This window comes from Nicotiana tomentosiformis, chromosome 2, assembly GCF_000390325.3.
Source record: "Nicotiana tomentosiformis chromosome 2, ASM39032v3, whole genome shotgun sequence".
Taxonomy (NCBI): domain Eukaryota; kingdom Viridiplantae; phylum Streptophyta; class Magnoliopsida; order Solanales; family Solanaceae; genus Nicotiana; species Nicotiana tomentosiformis.
Window position 1 is genome coordinate 147,515,997 of NC_090813.1, and position 11,823 is coordinate 147,527,819.

The 11,823-nt window shown below is 37.1% G+C and overlaps 1 non-coding gene across 1 annotated transcript; it reads left to right on the plus strand.

Moving 5' to 3' along the window:
* The first annotated feature begins 5,863 nt into the window (after positions 1-5,863).
* LOC117279195 (small nucleolar RNA R71) lies at positions 5,864-5,970 on the plus strand. Its single transcript, XR_004509611.1, has one exon. It is a non-coding gene; the product is annotated as a small nucleolar RNA R71 (small nucleolar RNA).
* Positions 5,971-11,823: the final 5,853 nt, after the last annotated feature.

Genomic DNA, 11,823 nt, shown 5'->3' on the forward strand with positions numbered 1-11,823 from the left:
AGAAAATATGAATTGTCAATCATGTCCGGGTCTGAAGCCCGTTGACCTAACCTGCGGAAATATCCTCGTAGGTGCGGCTCCGCAGATGCGGATAGCCTATCGCAAAAGCGAACTTTGAAGGGAACACTGACTCCGCAGAAGCGGAATAGCACGCGCAGATGCGCAATCGCAGATGCAAACTTTGAGCGCAGATGTGGTGAATCGATCACAGAAGCGGTTTCTGCCTTCCAAGCCTTCTTCCGCAAATGCGTCCATTTCCTCGAAGATGCGAGGTCGCAAAAGCGACCAGTGTTCCGCAGATGCGGAATCACTGAAGAATTTTGCATTGTTTCAACTCTTTTTTGCTCAATTCCACTTCAATTGAATTCAACTCTCTTCATGGCATAATTTACCTGAAAATCTAGCAATACATACCATAAACGACCTCATATTATAATTAAAGGACCCAAAATCTAAAGAAAAGAGACTAAAATAAGTGGTAAAATCACCACTCATCATCCTTCAAGAGAATATCAAAAGTTTCAATCACTTTATTTTTTGCCATAGATATTCCATCCCAAACAATCAGTTTGGCATCACGTATTAAAGTTGCAAGTGTACTTTGTTTAATAATGTTACAAGCTATTGTCATATATATCAATAGGAAACTTAAAACGAGAATGAGCAGTCCGTCCTCATGGGAGGATCGAAGCCACAACACCTGAACTTGATGTTGGTAAAGCGACAAAATATTTTGATCGTACAGCAGCCAATAAAGCACGATATAGAAAAGTTTTTCCAGTTCCTCCAGGTCCATCAATGAAATATGCTCCTGATTTGTTAGAAAATATCCTATTAAGAATCATATTGTACACTTTTTGTTGTTCATTATTTAATTTTCTCTCTATAAGCAAATCTTCTTCTCTAACTATGATGTTTCTTTCAAACTAACTGTCATTGGTTTCTCTGATAGCAGCTGAAGGTTTAAATTTCTCTGGGATAAGATTATATTCATTAATATCATGTCCCATCAAATGAAAAATATCGTTGATATGATTTACAACCATAAAACGAATATCTTTTGCATTCATATTGTGTAAAATCTAAAAATCTTCGGACATCGAATCTTCAAATTGTTTCCAAAGTTCTGTTGGATTAGCAGGATTACAATAGACCAATAATGTTGCAAATAAGCGCCTTAAACTATATGGCAGTTGATAACTGGTAGCTTCAGACATACATTCAACCAAGTTGTTATCAAAGTGTAATAATCCTCTTTTTTCAGCAGCCTCTCTAAATGTATTACAACATTTTCCTTCAACTGTACATAAATCATGATATGATTTGGGTCCTCTAACATTCATCAACAATAATCTAAGGTAATATCTTTCTTCTTCTGTTGGATGACATGTTACAACACGTCTACTAACAGTACATTACTTACAACGTGTCCACGTTTTGTCCTTTGGTGACCATACAAAGTATTCAGGAAATTCTTTATACAATAATAATAGTTGCATAGCATCTTTATCTATTTTGTTCATAACAAAGAATTCAGTTAACATTGTTTTTCTAACCATTGGATAACACAGTATTTTATCTACATTCTCAATACTTTTAAAAGAAATAAATTGTTATCCTTCCAAATATAACTGAAGGTGATAAACACTTGGAATCATTTCACTTATTGCGAAACCAAATAATCGTCATGCAGCTTCTGGAGCTGAAACCCATCTACCAGATTGATATTCTTTTAAATAAATTTTTATTTGGGTATAGACGGTCTCTCTTTATTCTTCGTGATTATTTCATTTGTGTATGTATATGTATTACTTATATGAAATGTAATTTTGTCATGTTCTTTGCTAATATATTTCACTACTTTGATATCCGAGCAAACTTCACATTCATATGACAATTGTACTTGCATAGCAAAAAAGGATTATATGAAACTACCCAAAAATTATCTACAAACTAACCTCGCATTTCTACAACTTCACCAGATTTTCTTCTTCTGTATATTGGATATGAATTATTCCCTTTGATGTTTCTTCAGCAAAAACTTTTGGATACTTGAATTTGCAGTTATTATTTTTAATGCAAACATTTGTAGTATTTAACATTCCACAAGGACCATGCATCATATGTTTAATAATAAACGAATATAAATCGTGGTCTTTGTTAAAATCAGGCAAACTCTGCATAGACAAATTTATCATAAGATTTAGGAGTCAATAATTTGTGTTCATCAGCAAGTATAATAAAGAAGTGAGCATGTGGAAGACCACATTTTTGGAATTATATAGTATACATGAATCCGACAACTCTTCCAAAGATTTATATTTTTAATATAACCGTCTCTAATTCTTCTACTTTTGCTTTAAAAACTCGACTAACTAAATTAGGTCTGTTTTGTACCTCATCAGCCAACGATAAATGTTCTTTTATTTCTGGCCAAGAAGGATTATATGTCATTGTTATAAATAAATTAGGTTTTCCAAAATATTGTACCAATGCGATAGCATCCATGTATCATCGACGCATATCCCTTGGCCCCCCTATAAATATAACAGGGAGGAACGTTTTCTTTCCAATTTTAGAGGCTTCCCTTTCACCATGTCTTAGAATATTAAGGAGTCCTTGCAAAACTTCAATTCTAAACAAATCTGGATTAATTGAGAAGATATCTAATCTTTGTGTTTCAAGTTTTATATATACATCTACTATAAATTGTTGGAATATTCCTCCACAATGTAGTACTTCATTTGTTTCATTATCTCTTATTTGAAATTTGTAACAGTAATACTCTCGACAAGACATTGTATCTCTTTTTTGTTTTCCTTTTTGTAGTGATTCATCTTTCATATCAAGAAATCCATCAACTGAACACATGTTTGATATACTGGTCAACTGTTCATGTTCACAGTAAGCTCTACGTTTTGTCACATTATTTGTCTGAATAATTTTTTTGATTCCACAATGCCATCGATTTTAACCGAAGGGAAACAATAACGGATACTGCAATGGATCGTACATCCATAGTAATAATGTACTAATCGAGCTTGATTATTGCGGGTATAAATTTGAATATGTGGTGCAGAAGTGTCTCTAGAATTTTCTTCAAGCCATAATGCCACAATCTCTGAGATACTGGGTAGGTTATATGTATGTTGATCTAAGGTTGAGTCACATTTATGAGCAATATAGAAATCTCATAATTGGGGAACATTTAAGAGAGATTTTAGGAAAATAGTGTATAGATTTACCTTCGATATGTCCATCAATATTTTTACTATAGGTTCATTAATTCTTGTCGAACAAGCCATCATATTGTCTAGTTAATTATCATGATCGTAGAAGTAAAGCGGTAAATTCCTTGGTTTTTCATTAGAAGAAATAAATCATCTTTAAAATGATACATATGTCCCTGGACTCTGAACGTGTAAATACCACAATTTCTTCTCGCTAGCTCTTTATCATACTTAACACCAAGTGAATGAATGCGAACATGTTGTTGTACGTTTTAATATAAGTTCGAAAGTTTTAAGATTCTTCAGTTTTTTCAAAGTATAGCTCTGATAATTCAGTCGGCATTTTATGAGATGTCAGTCTTATTGAACTGTTGTTACAGCAAACCCTGGAGGTTTATATTCAAACTTTTTTGCACAATAGTATTGGCAGCTCGGAACCTTTTTAAGAGCAACATATTCACTATGTTGCTCGCCAGTGGCCGAACACACATTTTTGCTATATATGAACTAAATATGTAATAAGTATCATTAGAAAAAAGGGATCACCAAAGCATACATACGGTGGACATTATTGTAGTACAAAGTTTGTGCAGACCTTTGGCTAGAACTGTGTTTAAGGTAGCAGGACGCTAGTTAGATATACCTGATGTGGACCCTTATATGCAAATAATCACAGTTTACAATAATATACAAAAATAAATAGTCATTCTCAAAAAAAGTATAATCTGAAGCTTACATGTTTCATGAATGATATGGGGATCCAATATACCCGTTCCTTTTTCTAAATTATCCCCCGATGTAGTCGTGCAAGCTTGATGGCTGACAACTTGACGAGCGCAAAACTCACTTAAATTATGCTCCCTATTCAAAGATAGTATAGTATAATATCGTATCCAAAGGTATTGGAGTTAAATAGTATTTTCATAGTTTCTAGCTTGATTGCTATCTAGGAGAATCAACAATCAAGATTTATATGATTAATAACTAAAATTAACTAAGAATCTAAAGTTATTGACTAATGACTATCGAAACAAGGAATAAGCAAAGAAGGTTATCAATGGGAGAAGATATGGTTTTTATAGGATAGGTGCAAGATAATTGTTCGGGATCTAACTCTAGATAATTCACTTCTAATATTCAAGTGAGTCTCTCGAATTCACTCAATTATTAGTTCAAATGTTTAGTAGAAACTCCTCTCTCGATTAAGTCTCAACCTCACAAGATGAACCAATTTACGCCTTGTGAAGATATGCAAGAATTCGTAGTAGATTGGTCTTTAGGAGAACCACTTTCGATTATCCTCCTAACTAGGTTTAATCAATGATTCAACTAGCCTCTTTCGATTACTTAGAAGAATCTATGAACTCAACTAATAATATAATGCAAAGATATCACAAGTTATGCCTCTCTCGATTACATGAACAAGTGAATATAGATGCAATAATTAAATCATCCAAAAATGATTCAATACATAAAACTAGAGTTACAATCCACAAACAATCATCAATACACCAAATCTATCAAACCCTAAAGGAACTTACTCCATAGATATGGAGAAATTCATCACAAATAAAATTAAAGTATAGAAAAATATAAATTCAATCCAAACTCGGGTCGTGAGTTGGCAAATTTAAATGAACTTGTTTCAGTACATCGAGAAACCTCCCAAACTGCTTGTCCCGCTTTTCTCTACTTTGTTTTTGAGGTATGGGTAAAACAAGAATATGCTTGCTCTCCTCATGCTCCTCCCTTCTTTTTATGCCCAGTTTTCATCGGGCCTTTCTTCTTTTTATCAACAATATTCTTCAGCTGCTCCCCACTTTCTTTTTCAAGTATCACATCCTTTTGGAACGGGGTGGGATATTTCAACACTTGCCCACTTCTCAAGGTTACAACATTCCCTGTTTTTTTGGGATTTTTTTCAGTGTCAGCAGGGAGAGTGCCTGGAATCCTCTTAGTAATATTGTTGCAATCTGTCCCACTTGTCTCTCCAGGTTTCTCAAACAGTGCCCAATTCTTTGATAGGTGCTCCATGGGCGTCCAGCCTCTCATCTATCTTGATATTGAAGGCCTTCATTAGATCCTCTAGACCAGGCTAAACGGCCTGTTGAGGCTAAAATTGCTGCCTCTGCTAATTTTGGTATGTTGGAGTTCCTTGTCCCTGCGGTCTGGAGTTATTTTGTTGCCAAGCATTTGCAGTACCTCTGGGTGAACTCCATGAAAAACTGGGGTGCCTCTAACCCATTGCATTAAAATTGTAGTTCCCCACAATATTTACTTCCTCAATTTAGGCTTGACACTCATGAGTAGTATGTCCTCTCCCGCATATATCACAGGCTGTATGAGGCTCACTTTGTATCGAGGCTAAGGTCAGCTTCCTTATTTCTTTAGCCATAGCATCAATTTGTACCTGCGCAGATGTGTTCGCATCAACTTGGTGAACATCAGTTGATCTTCTTCTTTTAGCACTCTCAGAGGGCCATTGATTAGCATCTTCAGATAACTCATCAAGAATTGTAACTATCTCCTCTGGAGTCTTCTTCATCAACGGACCTCCAGCTGCATTGCTCAATGTTCTACATGAGGCTGGTGTCAATCCATCCCAAAAGTCCTATAGTTGCATCCAGCGTTTAAGTTCGCTATGTTGACACTTTCGAACAATCTCCTTAAACCTCTCCCATGCTTCAAAACCAGTTTCAGTATCTTTCTGGCAGAAGTTATGGATTTCTCATCTAAACGTGCCCATTTTAGCTAAGTAGAAATATTTATCAAGGAATTTTCTGGTCATCTCCTCCCATATTCTGATTGATCACATGGGCAAGCTTCGAAGCCACTGCTTTGCATCATCTTTAAGAGAAAAAGGGAATGCCCTTAAATACACTGCATCCTGTGACACACCATTGTATTGAAAGGTGGTCATAATCTTCTTGAAGTCCATTAGATGTGTATTTGGATCTTCGTTTGGCTTCCCTCTGAAGACACAATAATTCTGAAGGGTTTGAAGCAACCCTTGCTTCAACTCAAAATTGTTTGCTGCAATTGGAGGTGGTCTAACACTTGATAATCTTTGGTTGTAGACCGGTCTAGCATAATCGCCAAGTGGTCTCCCAGGCATGGGAGCTATATTTCTGAACTGGTCTGCACCCAAGGGTTGATTTTAAGCAATTCTACGACCCCTCTCTTCTTCATAGATAATCTGTGCATCTCTAATGGCTGCTTTCTCATCATCCCGTGCAACTTGTTCTCTTCGTTGGTGTAACGACCCGACAGGTCATTTTGAGTATCACAACCCCGTTCCTCCATTTACTACTCAGTTTATGTCTCACAGTTGATTTATGACTTATCGGGTTAGTTGGTTCGGGTCCGAAAGGATTTCGGAGTGAAATGAGACACTTAGTCTCATAATTGAAAACTTAAGTTAGAAAAGTTGACCAGATATTAACTTATGTGTAAACGACCTCGGAATTTAATTTTGATGATTCCAATAGCTCCGTATGGTGATTTTGGACTTAGGAGCGTGTCCGAAAAATTATTTGGAGGTCCATAGTGGAATTAGGCTTGAAATGCCGAAAGTTGAATTTTTAGGAAGTTTGACCGGGGGGTTGACTTTTTGATATCGAGGTCGGAATCAAATTATGGAAATTGGAATAGCTTCATTATGTCATTTATGACTTGGGTGCAAAATTTGAGGTCAATCGGACTTGATTTGATAGGTTTCGGCATCGAATATAGAAGTTGGAAAATTCATAAGTCTTAAGTTTCAAGTGAGTTCGCACAAGACCTAACTTCAAATGCCTATAACTCTCATGATACGAAGTGTTATATGGTGTCTTACCTATAAAATAAAATATCTTTGAGTCTAATTTCTAACGCTTCAAACCGTTCGTCATTTGGACATTCCTACAAGACGTTATGACCAAATTACCAAAGGCTGAAAAAATGCGATTCTGTGACTAATTCTGCGATCGCAGAACCATTATGCGATCGTAGAAGTAGTTATGCGACCGCAAAATGGTCGCAAACCTGTCCAGTGAAGCCCATTTCTGGGCATCATTTTGCGATACATTTTGCGACCCCCAAACCCATTCTGCGGTCCATTATGCAACCGCAGACCTGCTTTCGGAAGTTAATTTTTCTATTTTCATAACCCAACCCCATTTTGATAAATAGGCTTGGGGACTCATTTCGGAGCAAAAATCTGATATTTTTAGAGAGAATGGAGAGTGTTCTAGAGAGAAGAAAAAGCTCAAGTGCTTTGTTCATCAAGATTTTGTTCAAGCTTTGAAATCCAACAAGAAAATATCACAAGATCTTCACCCAAGAGGTAAGGTTCTAACCCCTAGTCTTCAATTTCGAGTTTGGATAAAGATGGGTGGTTAAGAGTATGATTCTTGGGTGTAATAGTATTATTTATACATATCAATAAGGTTTATGGAAAGATCATTGAGTTCAAATGGGTAAAGATTGGGTTGAAAATGGTAGAAATCTTCAAAGAATTTAATTTAGGATTTGAAGGCCGAGTTGTGGTCGGATTTGAGTAATTTTGGTATGGTTGGACTCGTGGTTGAATGGGGGTTCGGATTTTGTGAGTTTTATTGGATTTCGAGATGTGAGCCCCGCTGATGATTTTCGGAGCATTGCTTAGCTTGCTCGACATTGGATTTGGCTTGTTCGAGGTAAGTAACTCTTCTAATCTTGGAGTTGAGGGTATGAACCCTGAATATATGTATTTCATGAATTGTTGGGAGGTGACGCACATGCTAGGTGACGGGCGTGTGGGCATGCACTATAGAAATTGTGACATAATTATTTCTGTGGAATTTTGTAGTTAAATGATCTTGGCCTTTTCCATGCGATTTTATGAGTTAAAGAAATTGAGCTAAAAATCATATTAAAAATCATGTTGAGACTATGTGCCAGTATTATTGGGACCCACATAGGTCATATTGCTGTAATTATTGGTTGTGTTGAAAATTCATACTCACTCATATTCATTTCGTTGCATATCATATCTCAGTCTCTGCTGTTATTTATTGATACATCATATCATCATTTTTGGGCTATTCTCATGACATTGTGAGCCCATTAGAGAGAGACTGGAGAGATTGATGACTGAGGGAGGCCGAGGGCCTGATTGTGAGGATATTTTTAGGATCGGGCTGCACGCCGTAGCAGGCCATGTTGGCTTTATATATATTATTACTATTATATAGATCGGGGTTGCCCTCCTGCAGCAGGCCTTATTGGCTTATATTATGGCATGTGAGTTGTCCGTGCAGCACGTGAGTTTTTCGTGCTTATAGCGCTTGGGCTGTAGGAGCCCCTCATGAGTCTGTACACACCCCCAGTGAGCGCAGTCGACTATAAACAGGGATCGGGCTGCACGCCGCAGCAGGTATTGTATAGCGCTGAGTGATTGAGTGTGCTGAGCATAGTAAGAAGGAATGCGAAACAATGAGATTGAGTACTCTGAGAGAGTGTGAGTACATGAGTGCAATCTCTAAGATACATTGCATTGACATGCACACATGACATATATGCATAGAGATGTATTTTCCTCAGGTTGTAGGGTATCACATTATTCATGATTTTTCACACACGTTGACAAATGGGCATAGTGATGCATTTGTTTTACACTGGTTATCTGGGAAAGAAAATGAGATATTTTATTTATTATTGAAAGGATTTTGGAAAAAGTTAATGTTCTCAAATTATTCATATTTTTGGAAACTTCGGCAAACGATTTGGGTTTTCATTGATGTATTTGAAAGGAAGAACTATTATTTTTGAAATCATGAATTGGCTGAGCATTTTATCTCTGTGTTTCTTCTGGTATTATTTGCTTTATGTTGTTATGGACTATTGTGGACTAGTGGTTTTGGACCCGACCTTGGTAGAAGCTCGTCACTGCTTTCAAACTAAGGCTAGGTTTGTTACTTACTCAGTACATGGGGCCGGTTGTACTGATACTGCACTTCTGCACATTCCGTGCAGATATTGGCTGCCGTTGTGGCTGTGTTTGATGGTTTTCGGATTTGAAGATGTACCTGCGTTCCTGTTGTAGCTGCCTCTTATTCAGGGTAGCCTTAGATATATAAAAGCTTTGTTTATGTATTATTCAAACAGACTATGTATTTATTTCATTTTCGCTTTGTATACTCTATTCTTAGAAGCTCATGATTTGTACTGCCAGTTCTTGGGAAAATGTATTGGTTTTAGATATTTTCTTTTAAATAATTGTCATTGTAATTGAATAGTTGGTAATTGGCTTACCTAACGGGTTGGGTTAGGTGCCATGACGACTAGTTGGATTTTGGATCGTGACAAGGTGGTATCAGAGCTCTAGGTTCATAGGTTCTACAAGTCATGAGCAAGTGTCTAGTAGAGTCTTGCGGATCGGTATGATGACGTCCATACTTATCTTCGAGAGGCTACAGGGCATTTAGGATATATACTTCCCATCTTTCTTTCCTTATCATGCGAGATTGATTCAGCTTGAGACATAACTCTTTGAATTCCTTTCATGTATTCATATGCGTACATGAGCGCTCGGTATCAGTTGTGCATCGCCGGCTTGTGATTCTATGAACGAGGTTCGAGATGTGTATTATGTGTTTTGGTGATGGGCCAGTCTTGAGGACTTGAGGCCAGGTTTAGACCGTAGCTTAAGCTGGGTAGCTTCAGTTATAGATTGTGCTTTTGGATTCATATGTTCGGTAATGTTCCTTATATGGGAGTGGAGAGTTTCTTTTCTGCCAGCAAGGCGTATATGTGGAGATTTGAAATTGAATCTGGCTGAGAAACTTGACTTGAGTGACAAGAGAATTATTGCGATCTTAGAGGATGATCGAGGTATTTTATGGTTGGTGTCACATGAGCTTGAGAAGAATTTCCATTGAACTGACTACAGCATTATGGCAATAAGAGAGTATGGTTATTGTGAGTTATCGAATGTTTTGATTTATGGCTTTGAGCCAAGTGGGGGAGTCTGCTATCGGCAAATTAATTCATGGCGATGTGTCAAAAAAAAATTTGATCTGAGGTTTACTTGGGAATCAGTGATGACTTGCAGAGGTGGAGTTCAAGAATGACTCTAGTAAGAAAATTCCTGGATACGGGTTATATTGCACTTATGAGTATATGAAAATCATGGGATGAGTGAGTTGTTATTTGTGAATGATGTAGTGCGCACGGAGTATGAATTTGATAGGTGGTATTAAAGTAGAGTTACTTCTTTAAGAGTTGTTGTGCTAATGGGGCACGTGTCCTTTGGCCTATTTGGGCGGTATAATGTGGATTTGAACAAAGGGGGTGATTCTCGAGAAAGTTCTAATGGATTCGAGATTTATATGTAACAATTGAAAATTTTTGGCGGATTTGTTTGCGGCTAAAATCTGAGATTTAAGTTGGATGGAGTCAAGACTTGTGGAATTTTTGTATATCATTATGGATTTTATATTTAGGTATCAGGAAGGTGAATGAAACAGCTTTAGACTCACATAAGGTATTTTCAGAGTGAGTGTTACAGTTGTGGTATTTATGGAGGCACTTAAGAAGAACACGGTTTCTTAAGGCCCGTAGGGCGTTGTGGTTCTATGCTAAGGTTTGTGGGGTGAGTTATAGTTAAATATCGTGGTGTTTATCAAGGAGAAGTATCAATTTGATGGCAAATTCGGAAGGGACTCGGAGAAATAGGACAACTATGTAGTAGGCTAGACCGGTGTGGTAATGGTAGGATCGATCCTTTAGGTAATTACAACGTGGTAAGACTTTACAGATGTTTTGGTGGCAATATCCTTGGGTTTTGGTGACCTACGTGGTTTGGTCGAGTTAGAGGAATTTAATTCTAATAGCTTGGTTATGTGCAAATGGATTTCAAAGTGTTCATGATGGTTTCTACCATGGTTTGAATCGGATACTTTTCTACCGGTGTGGAGAACGTGTTGTCTATTGTGATTTTCTCTTGGAAAGGAGCAAGAGAACGGTTTCAAACATATAGAGTATGTAAATTGTTGGTGACTAAAAGTTGATAATAGGACTCTTGTGTTTTTCACATGATGGCATAATAGATGTGGTGTGTTGTACGGGATTAGGATATACATGTACAGGGTGACAGTTCAGTCTTGAAGAGAAGGTAACGAATGTTGGACAGCGTGGTCAGTTTCAGATATTTCAATGGATGTTATAACTGCTTAGTAATTCCTGAGAAGGGTTCGCATGTCAGAAAGCGCATTGTGTTTTGACTTACGGTTGTTCATCGATATTGCAGTACTCACCTGGTTGATAGACTGTTGATATTCAAATTATTGCTATATGGAACAGAAGAATTATGAAAGTATTCCCCATGGGATTATCGTAAATGGAAGATGTGTTAATCATTTTAGTGCTGGAGTTGGGATCAGTTACGGTGATTCATGTGTTCGATGAATTTGGAGACTGGGAGTTCTCAGAAGTATATTGTTTCGGGGTTGGATCCTATTTGAGGTGACTATTTTATTTAAAGCCCAGTGGAAGCACAAGTTGCGTTAATTATTTGTGATAGCTACACGCTATGAGTGCACATATATGTGAGGTTGAGCCCATGTGTGGGTAT